Raw genomic sequence first — 13,348 nt, 5'->3', positions numbered from 1 at the left:
GCATTAGTTAACAAATTAAAATTGTATGTGTGATGTAAACTGCTGTAATAGCAACGCAGATCTGTAGTCCTAGTTCTAAGAACCTTACTAAAACATGACGTATTAAGCATGGGAATGTGGTTCAGTTGCGAAATGTCGTCGCTGTAGTGGCAGTCTACAATTGAACCTTCTCTGAGCTACACATCGGCAAGGCTGATGTAGTTTCAGAACCCTTCTTACAACTACTGCAATTATCTCTGTTGTGGCCACCACTTGTATTGTAAGCATGCGGGAGGCGGTGTAACACACTGGGCTCGGAGGCAACTTTTCCCTCTGCTGCGCCAGTTGTCGCGTGATCATACAAGGTGGTAGCGCGCTTTCGGCTGAGACAGCAGGGCAGAGCTCGCGCGCGCGCCGCGACCTCGATACAACAAACCTACATATATCGGCGGCGTCTACTTGCATTTACAAGCATGGAATAGGTCTGTAGAAAAGTCCCACAAATATTTTGGCCTAATGTTTCCTTTTCTGAAATGTGTCGCTGGGGGCCTGTTAGTAATAACAAGGCATATCGTTTGCTGGAGTGCATGACAGATAATATATTACGGGCTCCTTATTACTGACCACCTGCCAAAGTCACTACCAGGCACGTGCAACGCTCGACCACATCAGCACACAGAACTGTGACGCACATCTGCACAGTGCGCACCATGAACTCCTTTGAAACAAGAATCTGGACACTTAAGTGTGCCCAAACCAATACTTTCAAAGCTTGTGCCACGGACTCGTGAGCAGCGGCCCAGAAGTTCACTCAAGCCTTGATATGTGGACGCGTCCCCACATGTGCATGTGGCGACGCGTCCCCACAGTTGCGTTCCCACATGTGGACGCAACTTGCTTTTGCCAGTTTCTCGGAAAAGAGGGGCAAGATACATTGCGCATGAGATCAATTAAATCTTCCACATAGTTGACGCATCTCGATTTATCCACAATGTGCTGCGTAAATCTGCAGCTGATTATTTTAGTGAAAGCACTGCGATGTTAGACTAGTCGCTCGATGCGTTTTGTTCCAAGACCAAGTTTATAAGTACGTGTTATTTTCCTTTGCTCAAAAACTAACTGCACGTGCATTTTTGGCCTAAGATTTACACTTATATGTGTAAAAATCGAACACGACTGACTGCAGATTAACTAAATATTTAAATATACCAAAATTTTGGACACTTTGCCAAGCTCACCAAAAATGACCTATTTGTTAATTTTATTTTTGGAATGTTATTCATATTGAGCATCTTAAAATGTTGTACAAAATAACGGCTTTGAGGTCGTCATGAATTTTGTGCCTAGTGCAGGGTGGCGGTTTCAGGATGCTGCGGTCAGTTTAGAATCGCATTGTAGGGAAGGAGGGGGTCATCAAGGGGTCACTTTAGAGAGTGGCATTACTGCCTGGTGTGGCGCATACCACTGGATCACACTCACAAGCTTCAAAATTTATACAAAATACCTTCCAAGCTTATCTATGTTGTTGATATTTTGCAGATGAAAACGCATCTTCACGGGAATGAATCCTGCAGCTGGCTATTTCGGCTGCAAAGTTTTGTGTCAATACACCAGTTAGACATGCCACGGTTGCTGCAGCTGAAGAAGCTGCTGTCGCGCTAGCTAGGTCGCGGCCTTGCGTCTACACTGACTCCAGATTAGCCATACAGGCCAGTTTATCTGGTCTCATCTAAAAAAAAGTGGCAGCTATAATCAAACAAAGGCCGCCTGATCTTTTTCACACTATCGTATGGTTCTCAGTGCACACGGGAATCTATGTACATCCCCGCAAACCCAACTCGAATGAACTAGTTCATTGCCAAGCGTAAGGTCTTTTATTCTGCTATGGTTCTGATACGCTAGACAATTCGGGTTGGGAGCTTAACTCTTTTTTCACGAAGTAGTGAAACTATAAGCGGGGGTGCACGAAATGCCGGTACCCGACACTTACTAGACCTCAATCTCCTACCCTGAGAATGTTACTAACCGGGTCTTTCTCGTTGAGAGGAAGGTTCAGTCTCTTTGCTCCGGACATCAATCCACACTGCTTTGAGTGCCATGAAGAGTATTGCTCATTAGCTCACATGCTCTGGCAATGTTCAGTGTTATAAAATGCCTCTTTTATTAAACAAGAGGACTGGGAGGAATCCCTCGCAAGCAGGGATCTCCATTACAACTAAGGGCTGTCCAAAGGGCCCGCGAACAGGCGGAGGACAATGGTCATCCGGCCCCAATGTGCGTGTGGCCCGCAACTATAACCTTAGACCCAAATAAAGGTTGTTGACTGACTGACTGACTTGTAAAGCAGTGATGCATTCCCTGCCAGAGTTCCTCCCATGGTGGGCGCCCACTGCTTTGCATCACTGCCCACCCGTCCAACTCGTTGGTTGCGCAACCAAGGAATAGCATCTCTTTGTAGACAACACCAGCGATCAGTGCCTTCTGCCACTTGGTTATGTAAAGGGAGAGTACTAAACAGGTGGCCTTGCAATTTCAAAGCTCACCAATGCCAGCGTGCCTCAGCACAAGTTCCTTTGCTTTCATTTTCTATGTGCATTACACAATAGTTATTCTTTTTCCCAAGATCCAACATGTCACAAAATAAGAACCTGAGTGAAAATTGAAACTACTTTCTTAGATGCACATACGAGCTACATTGATGCCATTTTAACAGAGATTTTCATGGTACGGTCCTATTTTTACTGTGCACTTCTTGTCAAGGGGGTGTGTAAAATCCAAAATTTTGAACTGTGGCGGCAGGTACGCTTATTTTTTACCTGCTTCGATTTTAGTTTGGACTCTGAGTGAGTGGCACTAAAACTATGTGAAGCCAAGCGTTCAGCAGCCCATCATCATCGAAGCAAATTTAAGTGCTCAGGGATGCCTGACGTTTCGTTCCCAAGATGCCTGCATGTACTGTCTGGGATGTCCTGGTTGTGCTAGGAAATGTTCATATTTAGAAGGTATACGCAGTGTGCTCAACAAAGGCCCAAAATATAGGCACGAACTTTCTTTGCCGGCTCACGAATCGCTGGCAGCCGGCAATTGGTGAGCTGGCAGAGTGGCTGGAAAAGCCGATACAGAAGCTAAGGACCGGTTTGCGCTCTTCTTGGCCCTTTCCTCGTTATTTCTTTGCATGAAGTAGCCGAGACTGTAGCTTCTAATTTAACTATGTATGACCATGAAATTTTGGGAAATGAATTGATAAGCACAAAAATTGACCAAACTATTTTCTCGAATTGCCTGGTCCACTAGCTCAATGAGATTATTGGGTGACGCTCATTCGCCTGCCTCTCAAACATCTGTGCATCTTGCTTCGAATTCCCACACTACTGTGGTACACAGTGAATTCCCACACCTTTGGTACACAGCGTTCAATTGTGGATGAATTTCATCTGCACCATGCACCCTCATCAGCAATGCAGAAATAGAATTACACTGTGCACTTGGCAGCAAATTTTAATACCCAAGGTATGTTTACTTCAGCTGCAACCTAATGAGGTAGGCATACCAGAGAGATTGCACAATACATGTGTGCAATCACATTTTAGCGCAATAGCAGTAAAGAGCTCATTTCACAGAAATGTCAGCGTGGGCATCGTTAGGTGTGAGCCATAAGTCATCTTGTGCATGACCAAAAAATCTAGAAAGATGCAAATAAATAATAAAAATTCCAGATCTGAGTGAGGATTGAACCGAGGCCGTTTGTGCGGCAAGCAGGTGTTGAACCACACAGCCACTATGTGCCTTTTCTTCCGTGGTGTTTATAACGTGTATTGGAAATTTTTATATTTGCTGTGACATAGTGATGGATTCATTCAGCAACAATAATCTCACTAGTACTGCACAAGCATTCACAGGCTTACATACATATACATACTTAGCAAGTCCAGAAAAAGAGGAGAACTTCTCCAAAAGGTTGGCAAGGAAGGTTCCACCTTTGTTAACTCGGTTTAGAATACTTACATTTCAAACTTTCTTGAAAATATACAATTCGCCTCTGAGACAAGCGTCTTACGTTTTTATTCCAGCACCAAGTGCATTCTTCGGAACACAATGGTCTAGACTACCCCTCAGATTAGGTTCGTCCAAGTGCTGCTAGAACCTCTGAATGTAAATATCTATCAGATTACCTCAACAAAAATGCTCAATTCAAAACTTGAAATAGAATTTGATGATATTTTCCCCTCTAATGTGAAACAAATGCCCCTTTGATATTTAAATAATTTGTTACAAGATTACTTGACTCATCTGTCCATAAACATTATTGTGACGGATGCATCCGTATTAAACGAAAAGGCTGGAGTAGGCATCTTCTGTACTTCTCTCAACTGGTCTTTTTCAGTTCTATTACCAGATTGTACGCCTATATTGATCGCTGAATTCTTAGCTATAATTCTAGCACTTCGTAAACTTCCTGCAAGCAAAACAGAAGCAGTCATACTTACTGATTCTCTCTCAGTATGTACTGCACTATCTGCAGCAAAAAATTTAACATTGAGTATGATTAGTAGTTTATTACCAGCAAACCTGAGAAAGTTCTACTTGCTATAGGTGCCTGGCCACTGCGGGATTTATTCAAATGAGATGGCAGACTCGTCAGCCAAAGCGTCTTTAAGCGGACCACTCTCACCTATTTTACCTGATTTCGCTTATTTAACAGCACTCAGATATATAAATGCTTGTTTGCACTAGGAAATAGAAAAATTATCATTGGATAAAGTCACAGACTTCGTACATCTAAGATTTTGCTACAACAAACAGTGGTGTGTACCTCGGCAGTTAGAAATTACAATCGCAGATTACGGTGCAGAATTCCACACCTGAATTATTACCTACATAAAGCTGGACTCACAGCATCTCTGTTATGTCTCTTTTACAAGGAATCAGAATCAATAGATCGTTTCTTTTTATCCTGTCACAGATGTTCTTATCTAAGGAAAACATACCTGGTCGAACCAATTGAGAAGCTAGGTTTAAGAATAAATGTGGCAGTAATTTTATCCTTCGGAAGGATTACATTAGGTTATAGCCACAGGGAGGTTTGCTCTGCTGTGTGTGCATACATAATGGCAACAAAGATTACCTTTTTAGTTTATTGTTATTAATATTTTCGGCTCCAAGACTACCTGAATGCATGACTGCTAGCTCGTGTAGCGTTTTCATACATCTTTTACGATGTGTTTTTGCCTTATACGGAAATTCTGTTTAACGATTTTTAATGCATAACTAACTCACTTGATGATCCTGCTGCCCGATTCTCGGCCGATCCCCCTTTGTGAGCCAGTGCCAGCAAAGCAAAAGGCACATCATCATCATCATCAAGAGCACCTCAAGACGGGGTGCCAGTCTGGTTTGAAGTGGAATGTTTCAGAGAGCCGTACGCATGAAATGCAGAAGCAGTCGTTGGTTTTGTATTACAGTCTTGCATACGAGTTTTCCACAGAGTGCAGTCCCATAAGAACGAACATATTGAGGGGCACATCAAGACAGGGTGTGAGAAGGTGACGTGCAGTATGTGAATTACTGTGACGATCTTTTCTAACGGTTTGTTGAAGGATGTCTCAAAACAGAACGGCATCTGTGCAGCTAATGAAGCAGTGTTGTAATGTCTTGGGTATATATTGCAGAGATGAGTCAAATGAATAAGCAAATATACCTATTCTTTGCAACCATAGTTTGACCAGCTGCATATCTGTATGGGGTTTATAAAAGAAGGTTTTTATATAGGGATAAATATATGTTTTCCAGGCTCGTTTTAGTACATGATGTCTTTGAAAGTCTGAATATAATGAGCGGTCGTACATAACGAACTTTAAAATGGAGTTGTCTGCATTGTAAGGCCAGGAAGGGCAAGTGTGTCTTCTCCCTCCAAAAGCACAACTTCTAAGGAGCCAGCTCCTAAGAGTTCAAGGTCAAGGTGCGGCAATGCTCATTCAAAGACAAAAAACGGGCTTACAAACAACAGCCCTGCTTCCCGAAACCATTCGAAAGGGAAAGCCGTAGTTCATTCACCATCGTTTTAACGACTAAGGCTGCTGCCTCCAGCCAGCAGGGTGCCACGAAGCGGCATGAAAGGGTACAGCACGTTGACACCAAATTATCTCTGGTAGAACCTGACAAGCCAGATTGTATGGCACCATGTGGTAATAGTACGGACCTGCTGGCTAACCTGCCGCACTTAATTAATCCTGGGAGCTGAGCGACGTCACCATCGGATGTTTGGTGGGCTTTTCGAAACGTTCCTCTTTTGTCTCTCTCTCTCTCTCTGGCAAGTGGCTCGAAGACTGCAGGGGTAGAGTGGGGAGACCACTATCACGTTGCGGCCTAGAGAAAAGCTATGCGCATCTGGGCTGGCCGCAGGAGCCGACTAAGCCACTTCTGATGTGGCTGAGATAACACCAACATTTATTCCATGCAACCAACAGCAGACATTTATGTGACCGATAATGCCGGGTACAATTACAATTGTGGCTGACAGCGCCGATACCGTGGACAATTGACATGCATAGGCCCTATCATCACAACCACTAGCAAGTAAACTTACAGTCGGCCCAATAAGCGAACTGGGTGTTCTTTATTTGCCGTGAGCAATATGGGGATGAGCAATCAAGAGGTTAAAACCGGGCTCCTCACGGGGGTTTCCGTCGTGTTAAAAGGCGACCGTTCCAGATGTGAAAGGTTGTCTTGCACATTTGTATATATCTTGTACATGTCTAATTTGTTGCTAAACAGAAGGGCTGGTCTCCATGCCTGGGAAGGGGCAGCAATTATGACAACGCAATAGTACAAGGTAGCTTTGACCAACCTCGCACTCTCTTCCGCAGCGACAGCAGCTACCTACATGGCCAGAAGAGCTGTGCTCTGAATAAAGAAAGGTGGAGTTCACTTGAGTGATACTGGGTATATTTTATGGAAAATCAGATTTTGAGAAACTGGACAACAATCAAAACTTACTGCATGCATTCCTCAAAAACGGACGTACAGAGAAATCTGAAGGAACAAGTCTGCATAAGCCAATGCATTAACCTCATTGCCTAATATACTGAAGCCCCGAATACTATTCTATCGTATTGTGCTCAGGCATAACGGTTCAAGATGAAGTGCAAACAGCAGTGGGGAAATTGGGCAGCCTTGTTTTACAGAATTAATGAATACTGGCTTTGAGAGGTGGCCATCAATAGTTAGCCAAGTTGAACAGTCATTGTAACAAAGTTTAACACCTTCCAGAACAACAGCACCTGGATTTGCATGCTCCAGAAAGGAAAAGAGGGAAGAATGACCGACACGGTCAGAAACTTTGGGTCGAAAGCTCTGGCAGGGCCTACCGGCATCATCAAGCTTTCCTTGACAACTGTTGCTGAAGAAGTGTTTGCTTCTTTGGAGCGACCCATAATTCCATATGTCGACCAATGAGCATTGATATCACAAACTGTAACCAATTTGACAATGTTTTAGCCAATGTATTGTAGTCAACATTTCATAGGAAATATATACAGTTAACTTTGTCTTCTTGGAAATGTAAAGGAAATTATGTTACCGCTTTATAATTGCAGCGTCCTGAATATATGTAGGCAGCACAATGTGCCATGCCCCTATCTATCCTGTCTGTGTCTACTTATCCCGCTCCTATTTCAAACAATCATGAATCACCAACTTGCTCTATCAATCATTTTGACAAGTTATATTTTGTAATACAACATGTAATGTTGGGTGGTACAAACGTACATTGCCACCAAGCGTCGGAGCATATATGATTATTATCACTTCAGGGTTCAAAGCTGGCCACCCATTACAAAAGGCAGACATGTTACTGGTGTGCTGAATTTCATCTCAAATGATGCCATATAAGAAGTTTTGAGTCTGTGAGAAGTCCTGAAAGGTTTTCATTCATTCGGAGTCAAGTATCATATGCGACGGCGCGAATGTGTCACAAAAGGTCAGTTTCGTATGTTTTAGCATTCTTTCTGTTAGAAAAACGTAAAAAATATTTTGCTTGCCCTGCTAGACTCGTACGTCTAGCAGGGCAAGCAAATGCTATAACCTTTTGAGGATGTAATGAATTCTTTTTCTTAACTGTAACACTTAGGTTTGTTTTTTCACTCGCGGTTTGTTTATGCTGTACCATGCAGCGACTATTTGTGCGTGAGCGCGCAGTTGCGATTTTTTGGCGATGACGGCATTTGTTTGTTGCTCACAAACTGTTACCTATATCTTGAACAATTTTTAATGACCCTTTTTTACTTGCTTGTTTATTGCCTACAGGTGTGTACGAAATTAGAGCTGTTTATAGAGATGCTGGTATACACTAAAAACGATGCTGACAATGTTTACTTGCCAGCTTGCTTCGTTTTGCTTTTAGAGTCGCGGTCTTTGCTGTGTCAATGAATTAAGTGAAGATAGCTATAGCATCTTCTGCTGATGAGGCACCAAGGTTGCACCCAGGCTGCCTTTGATGGGTATAAGAGTAACTTTAATGCGACAAGCTCGTTTCGCAAAAATTCCAATAATGGCATCGTTGGTTGTGAACAAAAAAATCATTGGCCGAAAAATCGAGACCAGTTCGCACGAGACGCGAGCATGCGCAACGAGGGTGTAGACGACATCGCCGACGCAGGATGTGCGAGTAGAATCGAGTGACTAAAATGCTCTGCATTTAAGAACTCTAGGTCTTAGTGGGGACTGAACCTGGTTCATTTGTGGGGCAAGCGGGTGTTTTACCACACTGCCATGCACGTCTGCTCAATGGAGTAAAAATAACCAATAAAATGAACTTACTCTGCTTGTAAATGCAGCTAAAGTAATTTTCATGTTTTGCAAACACATGCGTCCTGTTTACATGCTTCGTAATACAAAATTGCAGTAAAAATATGTGGTACAAGAGTATGCACTAGGTACAAGATATGGCTTTCCCGTTTAACTCTTCATGGCAAAGCTTAGGGATTTCCTAACTTTTGTGCTTATAAATAATTTTGTCAAACAGTTGTACTGCTTTTGTGAAATCTTTGCTGTCATTCGCAAAGCTAAGCAGCGAAGTTGACAGTTGTAGAAACAGGAGACAACTGCAAAAACGTAGTTTTTGTTTTGCTCTTACACAAGAATTAAATATATATGTTGAAATTGCACGACTTAATTGTGAAGCACGATTCTTGACTACGCAAAAAAAAATTGTGCTGAGGTAGTTATTTCACGCACTAAGTGCCCGAACTCCTTTTTTTTTTTGCTATATATTCCCCTTTCATATTGTCCATATGCGCTATACATACCGCCGTCTTATATAAGTTGTCCACTTGACCACGACAAAACTCTCTCCACGTTATTTACATGTAAACTTCAGTGTTCAAGTTTGACGAGACTGTTGCGCAGCACTAATGAAATATGTCATGCCGATCACCCCACTGCGAGATGAGGGGTGTTTCGTTCGTGTTAATAAAGCTACATCTACATATATCAACAGCAGCGAGCACGGTGTTAAGCCGAGCTATGAGGCTAATGGGCGCATAGCCACCATGGTAGCCAACGTTACTAGATCCTGTCAGTTGTCAAACTGCACCTGGGTAGAGTGTACTAGAAGTGTTAAGTGGCGTGACCGCTCTTGCCGCCTGATCCCTTTCGCGTTGCGCGCAGTGGCAGCGCTGCAGTCGAATTGTACGGGAAGAGACGCGCATTTTTGCAGGAACTGGTATGCGCTTCGGTTCCTCCGTCGCGCTTTCTTGATGCAGATTTCTTCGTGCCTGCCTGTCTAGCACATAATGTCATAGCCCTTGAAGTATGACCTGCCAATCTACTGAATTTGAGCTCCATAGAAGCCTTTGTGAGAAATCAAAAATAATTCAGTAAGGGCGTGTCTTATACTGATTTATTCTGTCTTTAACTCTTTCTACACTGGTTAGGCATCTACAATATTCAAAATTACTGAGCCGATTTATTGAAAGTTAGCTGTGCTCCGAAAGCTGTGAGATTAAAAGAAAAATACCATTTCAAACGCACGCAGAACCAGGAGGCCGTAAGTAGAGAGGGGAGAGGAAGGGAATCTAAAACCCCTTTGCCACGAAACGTTTTCGTAATATAACTTTTCAGGGTACACTAAAATATTTACACGCATTCACAGAGACCACTGATTGTTGAAGTTAATCGTTTTGCTGCACCCTCCCTCCCCCCCCCCTCGAAAAAAAAATCCTGGGTAGCCTTGCGCCTAACGTTTACAGTTGGCGAAGCAGAATATAGCGTTTTGCTCTAAAAATGCGCGCTTTAAATTTATCTTTTTGACAGTACGATGATTTAAGTCTGAAAACTTGTTCAAGTCTAAAAATAGTAGCTGGGCATTGCATGATATTGTTAATGGGGTGGTGACGCATGTCTTAAATACGTGATGTGTGATATATGTATATGTCTGTGTGTGTGTGTGTGTGTTTGTGGGCGTGCGTGCGTGCGTGTTTGTTTGTGTGTGTGCGTGACGCTAGATGCGGGAGACGTGGCCTGGCTCATACGCCATGTTTATTCTATTAAGCACTTCCTCGGCTTCTCCTACCATGCCTTCATAATTCCCCTTCCCCCCAGAAGATAGCATTGGTTAAAAACTAGAACAAATTCAAGAAGATATTAAACAAAAAAAATGCCCAAATTCACAGTTTCACGTCCCAACGAAGTTCCACAATCTCACAAACTCTTCAAGGCCGAGGGAGCAGTCCAGTGAACTCTATAACTCTGGTGGGCGAGCTTGACTGTTGCGTTCTGGCTGACAGAAGCACGGCTTGAAGGTTGAAACTACTGATGACACAGCAATTCTTGCGAGGAATGAACAAGGGTGGAAGTCCTTGTAGCGTTTGAGGGTCGGATGTTGTAGGCACCGAGTTCTCCATCGTAGACGCTGCTTTCTGTGTCGTGGCTGAGACAGAATGAGTGCTTGCAGCCTACATGTGCGAGAACCGAAGCTGATGATACGATGCCTGTGTTCCTTCATTGTACACGTGGTTGCTGCAAGCTTCTTTCGTAGCTTTCTGTGACCTTCTCTCAGTTTGTTGAATCTTACACAGGGCCTTGAGAACTAGTGCAGAAAACTTTGTCGACGTTGCTTTGTGTTAAAATGGTATAAGCCTTGACTTTGTCTTTGCTTCTTTAATTGGTGTTTCCCGCAGGGGCGCCTGCGCAAGTAGGCGTTTGGTGTGTAGCGACACCACGGACCCGAGCTAACAGGGGAGTTTCTACTCCCTCCCACGCCTAGCCGTGCGTGGCTTTGCCGTGTCCGGGGAAAAGGGGATCCTGGGGGTTGAGCCGACGCTGGGTGATTGGACTGTTAAGGCCCCCCGGCAGAGGCAACACACCCCTTTGGCCCCGGCTTCACGTAGACGGCACCCCTGGGCTGACCCACCCAGGGGAAATCGGCAGTCGCCTTTTCCTATCTCTCTCTCCCTACATCTTCGTCTTTATCTCTTACTATTTATCTGTCCTGTCTTCTACTCTCTTCCGTTTACTTCCAATATTCATGGCGGCAAGGGTTAACCTTGTGTAGGTATCCCACCTTGGATAATTACATTGGGTTATAGTGACAGCGTACGGCTGGCGTCGGGAGGGCTTGTTTCAACAAGTCCAACCGCGTCCCCTTGTTGGGCTCCGTGGTGGGTGGTCGCCGCTGTTACCGAACACATTCATACTTGTATGGCTTTACAAGCATCCGCCGACCTTGATCGGTCTCGCAAAAGAGGCCGCACCGAAGCAAGTTATCACGTCTCGAAAGAAACCAAATTTACTTTCGCAAAGTACCACATTATCCACAGTGACAGCACACCTCTAAGAAAATTATCGCCATTTCTGGTGGCCAAGGGCCTAAAAGAAAAAATAGGACCCACATACAAAGCATCCAAAATGTCAAGCGATGACCTCCTTTTGGAGCTTACCGAAAAAGACCAAGTGCCTAAGCTATCCCAACTAACCAGCATTGGAGAAACAGCTGTCACCGTTTCGGTCCATCGCTCTTTAAATACCAGCAGGGGAGTAATCTCTGAGGAAGACTTCTTAGGCCTTAGTGACGAAGAGCTCCTCGAAGGATTCCAAGACCAAAATGTCATAAAAGTCCAAAGAATAGTAATCCGTCGCAATAATCAAGAAGTGCCCACCAAACACGTAATACTAACCTTTGGAACATGTGAAATGCCCACCTCTCTTAAGGCTGGGTACTTAAAAATAAATGTCAGACCTTACATTCCCAACCCCAGACGCTGCTTCAAATGTCAGAGATTCGGACACGCCTCGCACTCTTGCAGAGGCAAAGAAACATGCGCAAAATGCAGTGCAAACGACCACAAATCAGAAAATTGCTCATCCTCACCCCACTAGGTTAACTGTGACGGGGAACACCCAGCGTATTCCCGGTCATGCCCATGTTGGAAAAAAGAAAAAGAAGTGATCGCTCTGACCGTCAAAGAAAAAATATCATTCAGCGAAGCGCGAACACGGCTATCATACCTTTTCCACAGAAGTTACGCCGATGTGACGCAGTCGGGGGCAGCGTCACAAAGGCCTCAGGAGTCGACCGCTACCACACCCAGTGGTTGTATGGTGACTCAAACCGCCCCCGTAAAAGAAGCAGCGCCAGCTGCTCCATGCACATCAAAGGGCCCGCAGACTCCGGTCTCCCTGGGCCCTAAACTCAATAGAGCGCCAAGGCCTGAGATCCGTTTCTCAGCGCCTCACTCTCGATCTTCCAGCGCCTCAGACAAGGCAATGGAGATCGACCACAAAACTCCGGTGTCGTCGACACCGAAGGAAAAGCGCTCTCTCGAGCGTACCAAACAGGACAAGGACAGAGTCCCAGTAACCACAATAAGTAAGCGATAACCGTAATGGTTATCGTATTTCTTTCTATTTCTATTTCTTAATATTGTCACCTATCATCTTTTATACCGATCAATCCCCACAAGTATATTTACTTAACTTTATTCTGCCATGGCTTTTATTGTACATTGGAACTGTAGAGGCTTAATTCATAACTTAGGTGACATAAAGGACATCATTAACAAATTCTCACCAGTAGCCTTTTGCCTCCAAGAAACAAATCTTGGTGCAAAACACAGCCACTTCCTAAAAGGCTTCAAAGTTGCCCGAAAGGACCGCGAACATTGCAACCGTCTTTCAGGAGGAGTAGCCATAGTGGTGCAGGGCAGCACTCCTACGCGAGATGTCCAAATAAACACATCTTTCGAGGCCGTAGCCGTCACCATCCTATCATACAAAACCATCACCATCTGCTCACTGTATATCCCACCTCACACCCTTTTCACCACCAAAAACCTAGAAAATCTAGTGGATCAGTTGCCAAAACCATTTATCT

This window comes from Rhipicephalus microplus, chromosome 2 (assembly GCF_043290135.1).
Source record: "Rhipicephalus microplus isolate Deutch F79 chromosome 2, USDA_Rmic, whole genome shotgun sequence".
Classification (NCBI taxonomy): Eukaryota; Metazoa; Arthropoda; class Arachnida; order Ixodida; family Ixodidae; genus Rhipicephalus; species Rhipicephalus microplus.
Note: the sequence above shows the minus strand (reverse complement) of the source record.